Raw genomic sequence first — 11964 nt, forward strand, 5'->3', positions numbered from 1 at the left:
TAAGGATATTACACTAAGGAAAATAAATCAGTCACAAAAAGATTAATACTGTGTGGTTTCACTTATATGAGATAGCTAGGGTAGACAAAATCATAGAGATACAAAGTAGAATGGCAGTTACCAGGGGGTGGGGGAGACAGGAATGGGAGTTGCTAATGGGTATAGAGTTTGAGTTTTGCGAGATAGAAAGTTCTAGAAATCTGTTATACAATTATATGAATAGAGTTAGCACTACTGAACTGTAGGCCTAAAACTTGATAGGAGGGTTAACTTATTATGTGGGTTTTGTTTTCATCACAATTTAAAAGGGAGAAGAAGGAGAAGGAGAGGGAGAAGCAGCAGCAGCTGCAGCAAGGTCATCTGGCCCCCCGCCCAGCATTCCACCTTCCATGGCACACCACCTCTCTAAGCCTGCAGCATCCACATCAGTCATTTGCAGGAGGACAAAGGACAGACTGGTCAGTCAACAAAAGCACCGCCCATCCAGATCAAGAAAGGGGGCATTCGTTGAGCATCTACTGGGGCCTCAGACTATCCCTGATCACACATGACCTTATCAGCCACCCCGGTGGAACAGTCCTCATTTCTCCACCTCCTAAATAAGAAACTGAAGCTCAGAGAGGTGAAGGGGACTGTTTTGAGTCACTTGGCTGCTGGGAGGTCGAGCTGGGATCTCCTTCCCCCACCCCAGTTGCCTGTTTGATGACTACTTAAACTTTGTGAAATCATTTGGCTTGACAGAATGCTTAAGAGCTTTTCAAAGTGGTAACTGGAACTCACTCTGACACACGTACTTGTGTATTTGTCTGTTTTTCTTTTCTTTTCTTTCTCTTTTTCTGGAAGGAAAAAGCAATCATCTAGTGAAAAATATTTTCCTTAGAGATCACTTAAGGTATTTGGCAATTTGGATTGCCAAATATCACAAAAGAGACTAAGAAGTAAGACGTGGGACTGAGGGCAAAAAGAAAACATTCAACAAGTCCGAAAAGGCCAGGGAAATGTTTCAGGCTCACTTTCCTTGCCACCGCCTCAGACGTCCACACCGCCTTTTGAGTTGGCAAACCCTTGGGAGGCTGAGTCAGGGTGGCCTGGGCCACCTCTTACCAATCTTGGGAACCCTCTAGAATCCTGTTTGAAAACAAACCAACTGCTCCCACCCCCCAAGTCTTGGCGTGTTCGAATTTCTTTTCCCATGCCAAAATCTGATTTCCTGTTTCTAAGAAGAAAAGCTTTAAAATGTCCCTTAAAACAAAAAAAGACTCCTTAAGGGAGCTTAAACATCAAAGGACTCTTAAAAAGTAGGGTTTTGTTTGGTTAAGTACACGTAAATCAGAAAATTTTCAATTAAATTTTCCTTTTAGGTGCTAAGGTTTCTTACTGGATTTGGGCAGATTTGTGGACTAAACATATAGATTCTTGGGGGCTGTAAGGAGCGTTAATCTGGTCCAATCTGCTTATTGCAGTGATAAGTGACTTACCTAAGGTCTCACAGCAAGCAAGTGTCAAAAAGAGACCCAAGCCTGGGCTCTTAATGCCCAGTTTGGTGTGGTTTCCATGCATCTGCCTATTTCTCCTACAACTGAAAGTTACAAGAGTTTTTTCAAAATCGAAGGTTGAAGTTCGAAACAGGCAGAAGGAAGCTAGTAAGTGTGTAGGTTTTTTTTTAAGTTATGAGTTTGAAACAAGTAACTGTGACTACTAACCTTTTCCTGAGCACTTAGCATGTACATATGTTGTTCATGTAATTGTCTCAATTCTATGAAGTATTTACTATGTTTTCTTCATTTTACAAAGGAAAAGGGAAAGTGAGCGAAGACAATGATTCAAATTCTTAGTTTAAGCTTTTACTCTATTTTCTGAGTGGCCAGAACATGCCAGGCTTTTTCTGATACCTGGTATCAACTCATCTTCAAAGCAACCCAGAGACATTGGTATTATTGTCTCCATTGCACAAATGAGAAAATCAGATCTTAAGAAAATCAATCTGCCCAAGTGCTCACCACCAGGAAGTAGCACAGTGAGGATTAGAACTTAAATCTGGCCCTCCATGCCCATTCTCTTTCTGTTACCCTCTTGACAGAGTCGTTGTGAGGGTCAAAGCAGATCATTTAAGTGAAAGCCTTCTGTAAAAACTGTAAAGAATTTAACAGATTTGAGGCATTATGATGCTTAAATCTAAGTTGTTCTTTTTTCCTAAATTTCCACTCTGGCTTGTAACAACAGGATCTAAGAGCCAGGCATGACAAGGGGCCCAGGTCTCTCAGCTGAAAAACATTTTCCAAATAAAAGATTTGATTGAGCACATGCTTGTTTTCCTTGGGTGGGTCCCAACCACCCAAATGTTTAATTGGGTTGGAAAGTTTTGATCCTGATGGCCATTGTTGGAGGCAAATGAGAAACGTGGAGCCTTGCTCTCTGACCCTGAAAGAAAGAAGAAAGCCCGAAAAAACAGAGCTATAATCCTGCTAGCAGTTATGCCATCCAAATAGCAGCATTATTAGACCAAATGCTGCTTCATTCATTGGCTTATTTGTTTATTTGGGGCTATCTTATGAGCATCTTCTGCAAACCACACTCTGCTTTAGGCACAAGGAATACAGAGAGGAATGAGCTACAGTTGTTCCCTTGAGGACCTCATAGTCCTGAGGACTTCTGCAAACATTCCCCATGAACATTTCTCTACCCTTCCTGGTCATATTCTGTTCTTCCATCTTTGCCCCACACAATTTATGCCAGTGTTATGGCTGGATAGTGTCCCTCCATAATTTGTATGTTGAAGACCTAACCCCCAGGACCTTAGAATGTGATTATATTGGAGATACATTCTTTAAAGAGGTTAATTAAGGGGGCCGGGCGCGGTGGCTCACGCCTGTAATCCCAGCACTTTGGGAGGCCGAGGTGGGCGGATCATCTGAGGTTGGGAGTTTGAGACCAGTCTGACCAACATGGAGAAACCACGTCTCTACTAAAAATACAAAATCAGCCTGGCATGGTGGCGCATGCCTGTAATTCCAGCTACTTGGGAGGCTGAGACAGGAGAATGGCGTGAACCCAGGAGGCAGAGGTTGCAGTGAGCCAAGATTGCACCATTGCACTCCAGCCTGGGCAACAAGAGCAAAACTCCGTCTCAAAAAAAAAAAATTAATAAATAAATAAAAGAGGTAATTAAGGGAAAATGAGGTCATTAGATGGGCTTTAATCCAATCTGGTGATTTTATAAGTGGAGATTAAGATACAGACACTCACAGATGGAAGACTCTCTGAAGACACAGGGGGAAGACAGCCATCTACAAGCCAATAAGAGAGGCTTCAGAAGAAATAACCTTGCCTACACCTTGATCTTGGACTTCCAGCCCCCAGAATTATGAGAAAAGGAGTTTCTGTTGTTTAAATCACCCAGTTTGTGGTTCTTTGTTACAGCAGCTCTAGAAAACTATTACAACCAGCCAAAGCATTGAGTCTGACCTGCCGAGTATGAGAGTTATGTCTGTGTTCATTGAATGAAAGGAAGAATGAATAAAACTATCATGGGCCAATCCTCAAGGTGTTTGCAGTCTTAAGGGGACCCTAGTGTTTTTTCATATTCTGTGCTGTGTGCTGGAGGCACTGAGATGAAAGCTGTGGACCTTCTTCATGGAATGTGTATGCTAGCAGGGAAACCAAGCTTACAAGTATTTCATGCGTAATAATTTTCGAAGTACTATGATAGAGGAATGCAACACCTGAGAACCTGGAAGAATCCCCTAATCTAGTGAGGAGAAGAGAAGGTCAGGGAAGGTCTCTTGGAGAAGAAACCACCCAAGATGTCATGAAGTACAAACAGCTGTTACCCAGCAGGTTGTGGAGACAAACCATTCCAGGTATGTGCCCAAGCCTGGAGGTACCCAGGCCAACCACAACAAGTCAGTGCAAGAGAAGGAACACAGAGAGAGAGAAGGCTGGAGTGAGGCAGAGACCAGGTCATGGAGGCAGCGACCAACAGAGGCAATGGCTAGGTCATGGGGGGCCTGTGACAGGGTGAAGGCACTTGGGTTATAGAGTTAGAGAACTTAAGTTCTCTAACTGTAGCCAGCGAGAGGCTACATTTCCCAGCTTTGTTTGGAGCTAGATGTGGTCATGAGACTAAGTTCAGACCAGGGCGACACATGCAGAAGTGATGTGTGTGACTTTCAAGTCACTCCCAAAGACAGGCTCAGCTACTTGCTAATTTCCCAGCCTAATTATTTCTGCAGGCTGGGAAATAGAAACAACTGGAGTGGTCTCAAAAAGACACAATGCAGACAACAGACTGACCTACTAGCCTGGGTTCCTAGCTGCCCTAAAAGGACAAGAGTCCTGCTCTCCCTGAACAATTGCCTCTGGACTATTACAGAAGAGAGGAATAAACACCTGCTTAAGTTAGGCCACTGAATACCTGGGTCCCTGTATTACCCCAGCTTCACTTGTACCCTAAGCAACATACAGCCTCATTTTGGAGATTGTGGACAATACACTAAATCCTCAATGTTATCAATAGGTTCTTAGAAACTGTGACTTGAAGCAAAACAGCAGGTCCTTGAATAATGTCTCACATTCACCTTTCTTTCCTTATAATCTTGATAAGAAAAATAATTGGTTCTTATACTTTGTTTCACAGTCACATGGAATCCTATGCAGCCACAAAAAGGATGAGTTCATGTCCTTTGTAGGGACATGGATGAAGCTGGAAACCATCATTCTCAGCAAACTATCACAAGAACAGAAAACCAAACACCGCATGTTCTCACTTATAAGTGGGAGCTGAACAATGAGAACACATAGACATAGAGAAGGGAACATCACACATCAGGGCCTGTTTGGGAGTGGAGAGGCTAGGGGAGGGTTAACATTAGGAAAAATACCTAATGTAGGTGACAGGTTGATGGGTGCAGCAAACCACCATGGCACGTGTATACCTATGTAACAAAACTGCACGTTCTACACATGTACCCCAGAACTTATAATAAAAAAAGAGAAAAAAAAAAAAGAAACTATGGATGACATTAGGTGACACATAGCGGGTCTGTGATTAGTCAATATACCTGATATAGTTTGGCTGTGTTCTCACCCAAATCTCATCTTGAATTGTAGCTCCCATAATCCCCACATGTTTTGGGAGAGGCCCAGTGGGAGGTAATTGAAACACGGGGACAGGTTTTGCCCTTGCTGTTCTTGTGATAATGATTAAGTCTCAAGAGATCTGATGATTTTATAAAGGGCAGTTCCACTATGCATGTTCTCTTGCCTGCCACCATGTAAGACGTACATTTGCTCTTCCTTCACCTTCCACCATGATTGTCAGGCCTCCCCAGCCATGTGGAACTCTGAGTCGATTAAACTTATTTTTCCTTATAAATTACCCAGTCTCAGGTATTTCTTAATAGCAGTATGAAAATGGACTAATAACATACCCACAGCTATCATTAGGATGAACTGATAGAATGTGGTGACTCACTAGATGTGGTGGCAAAAGAAAAGGAAAAGCTAATCAGACTCTGAAATTTCCAACTTGGGTGTCAGTGAGAATGATGGGGCTCCTAATAGAAATGTGGGGAGGAGAGAGGAGGACAATTTGGGGAGAGAAAATAAAGGCAGGCTCTGGCCATGCTGAGTTTGAGTTGCTGGCAGGGCTCACAGAAAGAGATGCCAACAGGCAATTTGAAATTTGAGCTGTAGCTGAGGTCTGGAAACAAAGAATGGGGTAGGGGTGGGGGAATTGAAGCTGTGGAAATAATGAGGTTTCTAAGTGAGAAAGCTGCAGACGCAGATATTGGAAGGATAATGAGGAGACAAGTCTGGCTGGAGCAAAGGTTTCTAAGGGTGCAAAAGGGAGGGAGCACTGGGAAGGGGTTGAGCCCAGTGTGGCAGAACTGCAAGAGCCCTGTGGAGGAGCTCAGACCTCAGTCTTCAGGCAAAGGGGGCCATGGTGGCTTTGAATGGGGAGGGCAATGATGAAGACCCTACCTGTTGTGCCAGAGCATCCCTGATGGGGCCAGAGGGATGCTCTTCCTCTGCCAGACAAGCAGCTACCACTTACAGCCATTTCACTGCAGTCTTCATAAACACGTGTGAAGTACAGCAAACAACCTCAATGAACACGCTGCCTCTAGGTGGTGGGTTATGGGATTATAGGATTTTTTAATACAAAAAGTTAGATGAAAGTAAATTTTTTTAAAAAAAGGTCTGAGTGTGTACTATAAACTTGGTACATCAAAGCACTTTCAGCCTGAATATTTTGGAGAGATTTTTAAGGAGACAATGAAACCAAAGAATTAGCCAGAGTGACTCCATGGAATGGAAAGTCACATCTTGAAGGAGGAGGCAAGACAGGTGACCCCTGCTCAGCCTTTCCATCCTTTAGTCAACCAATATGTATTGAGGGTTGCCCCCACTCTGCCACTTTCAGGGGCCGTCATTCATACCACATGCAGGGTCAAAGCAAGAAGTAAACAAACATGTCAGGAGTTGTTGAGTGCTGGGGTGAAAAATAAAACTGGGTGAGGGATAAACAGAAGACACAGCCACCCCACCTCAGGGAAGTTCCCTCCAAGGTGATCTTAGAGCCCAGACAGAAGGCAGTGAGAGTGCCACACAGCTCTCAGGGATGGAATGTTCCAGGCCAAAAAGAAGCAGCAAACACAAAAGTCCTGAGGTGGGAGAGGGCATGACACGTTTGCGGAATGCCAGAAGAGGTCAAGGCTGGCATCAGGGTGAGGCAAGTGAAGGGCCTAGGGTGAAAATTTAAGGAAGCCTTCTTCTCAAGTTCCTGTAATTGCCCAGGCAGATGGCTTCCTTTCTTGCTTCACCTCAGTCCAAGCCCTGGTGGCAGGAACTGAGTCTGGGACGGGAAGAGTGGCAGCGGGGCTCAGTGGCCACAGGACTCAGACAACGGGAGTAGCAGGGAACCCAAAGCCTCAGATGGCTCACTGCTCTGTCTCCCTAAGAAACTCAATATGAAGGTCCAAGAAATCCTATATGCCTGGAGAGTTATCCTAAGGGTGAGAGGAGAGTTTGGACCCACTTCTTAGTCGAGTGAAGGATCTTCACTAAGAAGCAGGAAACGAGTTGTCTCCCAACATGACAAGGCTGTGCTACCTCAGGTACACATCCTTCCTACTCTGGACCCAGATTTCCTTTGCTGTACCATGGAAGGATTGGATTCAATGAACCCAAGGTCCTCCCACCAGGAACCAGGTCCAAAATTTTATGAGTCTATGAGCTCACAATAAACCTTTTTTTCTAAAGGAGCCTGGGGGTTCAGGGAAGGAAAAGAAAAGGAAGAGGCTCAAAGGCCTTCCCATCAAAAGCTCAAAGAAGACAAATGTTTTGTTCTTCCTCCCCATGTATTTCTAAGACACCCAGAGCTAGTTTCAAATAACCTGCTGGCCCAAACTTAGATTCTGGAATCAATCTCCCTTCATGGGAAGAAAGAGTCTCGCTAAGTTTGTGATGACCCAGGTGTCACCAACAGGCTCAAAATCTGCCATCCTGGCGAATGTTCGCATGCTGAGGCCTCCACTGACCAGAACCACAGTGGACGCCTGTGGAAGTGACCACTTCAAGAATCAGCTAATAAATAGGAATGTTCTGTTTCGAACAAAGAGGTCCACTTGCAGCCAAGTTTTCCATTCATGAGCCTATCTGACACAGGTATAACTGCCCCTTTCCCTTTTTCCCTTAGGCTTTTCACAAGCTAGTTTCATTCCTTCTAGATTTCCAATAACTGCCCAGGGTTTAGAGTTTCTGAAGAGTTTCATATGTTGACATCCAACTTGACTTCTGCACCCAGGATCTGAGGCAAGAATTATTGTCATTCCCATTTTACAAATGAGGAAACTGAGGCTTTCAGAGAGAAAAGCTTGGAATAATCTCCCAAGTAGGCATCAGATTTGAAAAACTGACAGTGTGGCCCTGTAAAATCAGTGCTATAAAAGCTCGTGATAACTGGAAATTAATGGTGAAAAATGCCCCTGCTTTTGCACCAGTGAATCAATTCTCACTTCCATGTCTTATGAATATCCACCATCTACCCATCATGTCCCAGCTTTCCAGACAGCAGGGACACAGATGCCACACAATCCCTTCACCCTCCCTAACATCCTTGACCCTCTGTTCGGCTCTCAGCCATGCATTGATTCCTTCCTCCCTCCATTGCCCCTCAAAAAAGGTCCATGTGTATCAATTCTAGCCAAGAGAGCCCTAGAAGGATCACCGAGCCCTTAGTTCTGCCATCAGGCCAACTCCAGAGCAGGTTCGGGCTCCATTGGAGTGTGCTTCTATATCCTGCCATATGGAAAATTTTTGCAGAGCCTTAGAGAGGCCTCCACCCTCTCTAATGGGTGGAGGGATGGGGACACTTAGATCCAGGACACCAGCGACTCTAACTTTCCATTATTGACTCACAGTGCCCTGCCCTAAAAGGCCATTGGGCCCAGACTACCCACAGTTTAGAATGCCAGGATTCAGTAGATGTATTTGCATATGCAGGATGAGCCAAAGAAGGGAAACTCTGGCCCCATCTAGAGGGAACGCCCCTGAGAGACATTTGCAGAAATGACCTGATAGCAAGAGCTGGAGAAGAGGGACAGTGATCTCCTGGGTCATAAAAGCACAGGACTTCACATGCAGAGCAAAGCCAGAAGGGCCCACCCTTGTCCAGGGTAGACCCATGACAAGGGCAAGCAGGCTGAAAAGTTACCTTGATAAGTTACTTTGTTTTCACTCTGGGTTTTAGCCACCAAGGATCTGTTTCAAAGAGTAATGGAAGAAACAAAGACAAAGATTCTAGTCTTCTTGCAGCCTGCTTCAGGCAGGTCTAATTATGAAATGTGTGAAAGAACCTCAGGAAAAGCTAGGAACATCAGAAGGGATTTCAGTTTGGCCTGGAAAAATCTTCTCCCTGCCTTGAATTTCACAAAACTCTTTCATTTGCTACTCTTAGCTCTGAACCATCCCAACAGTCTTCCAAGAGATGCCTTATTATTTCTGTTTTGTAGATGAAGAAACTGAGGTTCAAAGAAGTGAAGTGATTTGCCCAAGGCCACATGATCTTAAGTGGCATAGCTGGGACTGCATCCAAAGTCCGTCTGAACCTCAGATGTCTAGCCAGAATACCACATGCCTCAAAACAGTCCTATGGGGCCAAGCGCAGTGGCTCATGCCTGTAATCCCAGCACTTTGGGAGGCCAAGGCAGGTGGATCACTTGAGGTCTGGAGTTCAAGACCAGCCTGGCCAATATGGTGAAACCCTATCTCTACTAAAAATACAAAAATTAGCTGGGCATTAGTGGCATGTTGGCGCATGCTTGTAATCCCAGCTACGCAGGAGGCTGGATGACAAAGCGAGACTTGATCTCAAAAAAATTAAATAAATAAACAAATAAATAAAAACAATCCTGTGAAACAGGCATCTGTTATACCGCAGATTCAAAGAGCTGCACAGAAAGTAAGTTCCGAGACCAGGAGGTAAAGCCAAGTTTCTCAGCACCAGAACTAGAGTTCTTTCCACCATACAACACTGCTCCAGTTGCCTCTCTTATTTCCTGCTCTGTTGCTCCAAGCTGCCAAAACAGTATCTAGTATGTAGTGAGTGCTAAATAAATACCTGATGGATGAGCGAGTCCTTCTTTGAAGAGAAGTTTTGTTGGGAAAGTGGGTGATGATCTTAACTGGATGAGCCAGTGACTCATTTCGCTCAAGGATTAAATCTGAATTTGAAGAAAAGCAGTTGACTTAGCTGTGAAATATGTCCCTGGGCTCCTCCCCAGTAAGGACAGAACAACTGGAGAAAGAACCCACTGTTCCTCTCTGGAATGAGAATTAAAACTATGAATAAGGCTTTTATGTTTCTCTTCTCCAGGACAATCAGGGAATAAAGATAGTTCTTGACAACATTGCGACATTGGAGAGAACAGGCGTCTAAGCATTCAAACACTACTTTCCCTCTCATTATCTGTCATTTTGTTAAAGTAAAGCCATTCACGAATTGGAAACTGTAGGATGAGAAACTGCTATGCTGTCCCATAGGGAAAACTCACTATACGTCTCATCCATTCTCTCAATTACCGGGAAAAACACCAACACCTAAGTGGCACAAAGCGGTGAATGAAAAGGTGCTGCCATGTTCCGGGTACTCTTCCAGACAGGATTCCATTTACAGAGGAGGAAACCAAGGATCAAAGACATTCCGGAATCAGCTAATTTCCCGTATGATTAGTAAGCCCAATAGCTAGGATTTGAATCCAGGACTTCCAGAACACAGAGCCTGTGTTCTTTCCCTACACCATGATTGCAGGCTACTAATGAAGGGCATTATCACAAAGGAAAGTGCCCCACAAAGAAGCTTCACTTGCTTTACCTCACACAACTGTGGGGATCAAATGAGATGGAGAGAGTAGAGATAATAATCCCCATTGTACAGATTAAGACACTGGGGCTTAGCTTTTAAAGTGGTACATATATGTAATATATGCCACATCTAATTCCCGTTTTATAATTCCTGTTTTATAAAAGAGGAAACTGAAGCCCAGAGGCAATCAAGTTACATATATGCATTTATATACATTAATATTGTGTTCCTACTATATGTAGGTTCTATGCTGACAGTCATCTTTCTCCAAACCTCAGTTTTATCTTTGGTGAAATGGCAATGAGTGGTTTGACCAGAAGTGGTCAGCTAGAAAGTATTGCAGTTGGAATTCGATATCTAGAACTTTCTGATTTTAAAACTTGTAAAACTTTTCTGTTATAAGGATCTATTTGCTTCTATCTTGATGTTATAAAATATGTGACTCCTATAAAATATGTGGCATCTAAATGTAGGACATTTTATTAATGTCTAGGTAGGGTAGATATCTTAAACAAATACTTCCCCACTGACTCTGTATAGAGACTTTTCAACTCTGAAGTTTATATGAATAATTCACTTAGGGAATCAAAAATATTCATTCTACCAGTGTAGGAAGACCTCATCTGAATAAATTCTGCCTGGCATGTCACTCATGAAATGGTAGGAGGAAAGGAATTTGAGACTGAACTTCCTGCAAGAGATGGGCAGTCACTTCTGTATGCCAAGTCCTTTGGGGGGGGTGTTTAAATTAAAATGGTGCCTGTCCTCTGGAGGTACAAGAAAAGCTATATTGGAAAAAAATATATGTAAGACATAGTCAGAAACACATTGCCAGTCTCTGCAGAAAACTTTCTTTCTGGCCAAAGTTGTTGAGCACCAACTTCAAAGGTCAATAGAATGCCTGAGTGAGCAAGTGCACCACCATCAGGAACCAGGGAGGCTGCTACTAAGGGCAAGGAGACAGGAGACATGGACACCAAAGAAGGTGGGGTTAGTTAGCTTGACCTCGAAGAGGAGCTGTATTTCAAAACTTTAAGGGCAGCCCAGGCAGAAACTGTGACATGAGCATAGACTTGAGTTTGGGACCTGAAATTGGAGACTAGGGCCACATTCAGAAAGATTATAAATGTCTGGGTCAGAAATTTGTACTTAATCCATCAGACAATGCTGAAGGTTTTAGTAGCAAAAAAACCAATCAGACCTATTTTAGAAAAACCAATCTTTTATTCCTTCATCAAATACCTATTGGGCACATTGCCAGGCATTGCATCTTTTCATTCCCACACATCAGTGACTGGCAGGCCTACCGTCCAGGGCACAAACAGGCGATCAGCTAGTACTGCCATTCACTTTCTGGGTGGCCATGGTAGCCACCCCCAAGACAGCCACCACCATCCCCACCTCCTGGTATCCATACTTTGTGGAGTCCCCTGCCATGCAGTACCAGGGTTGCCTGTGTGACCAATAGAATATGGCAGAAGTGATGCTATAGCACTTCCAAGATTAGGTGATAAAAGATAGTGTGGCTAGCATTCCTTCTGGTGGCTCTCTTTCTTCACTGTATCTGGGGGAAGCCAGCAGCTATGTCATAAGCAGCA

At 43.9% G+C, this 11964-nt stretch overlaps 1 long non-coding RNA gene across 1 annotated transcript in view; it reads right to left on the reverse strand.

Moving 5' to 3' along the window:
- LOC134758492 (uncharacterized) overlaps positions 1 to 9719 on the reverse strand; it is a 107455-nt gene extending 97736 nt beyond the window's left edge. Inside the window, exon 1 of the long non-coding RNA XR_010133718.1 lies at positions 9623 to 9719. This is a non-coding gene — a long non-coding RNA (uncharacterized lncRNA). The remainder of the gene's footprint in view (positions 1 to 9622) is intronic.
- Positions 9720 to 11964: the final 2245 nt, after the last annotated feature.

Source organism: Gorilla gorilla, chromosome 1 (genome assembly GCF_029281585.2).
Source record: "Gorilla gorilla gorilla isolate KB3781 chromosome 1, NHGRI_mGorGor1-v2.1_pri, whole genome shotgun sequence".
Taxonomy (NCBI): Eukaryota; Metazoa; Chordata; class Mammalia; order Primates; family Hominidae; genus Gorilla; species Gorilla gorilla.